This window comes from Penaeus monodon, chromosome 29 (assembly GCF_015228065.2).
Source record: "Penaeus monodon isolate SGIC_2016 chromosome 29, NSTDA_Pmon_1, whole genome shotgun sequence".
Taxonomy (NCBI): Eukaryota; Metazoa; Arthropoda; class Malacostraca; order Decapoda; family Penaeidae; genus Penaeus; species Penaeus monodon.
This window is the reverse complement of record NC_051414.1, coordinates 7,788,183-7,788,424: the sequence shown is the minus strand read 5'-3', so window position 1 is coordinate 7,788,424 and position 242 is coordinate 7,788,183. Positions and strand designations below refer to the sequence as shown.

The following is a 242-nucleotide window of genomic DNA, read 5'->3' as shown; positions in this document are numbered from 1 at the left end:
AACACACACACATACACAGCAAGTCATACTGCAGTCGATTTATAAGAAATTCAGTCCCTGAGCAGGTGGGGGATGGGCTGGGTCTGAGTGGTTGAAAACATTATATTCAGCTTCAGATTTGTATATGAGTGTAGAATAACTCACAGGAATATAAACTCCTGTCAAGAAAAAATAGGATAACTATCCTGCAGCAGACCTAAGCCTTCCTTTCACTGTGTTAGCTATACTCATGTATTACTGTT

At 39.7% G+C, this 242-nt stretch overlaps 1 protein-coding gene across 1 annotated transcript in view; it reads right to left on the bottom strand.

The window, feature by feature from the left end:
* Positions 1–242, bottom strand: part of LOC119591925 (1-acyl-sn-glycerol-3-phosphate acyltransferase alpha-like) — a 13,209-nt gene that overhangs the window by 1,992 nt on the left and 10,975 nt on the right.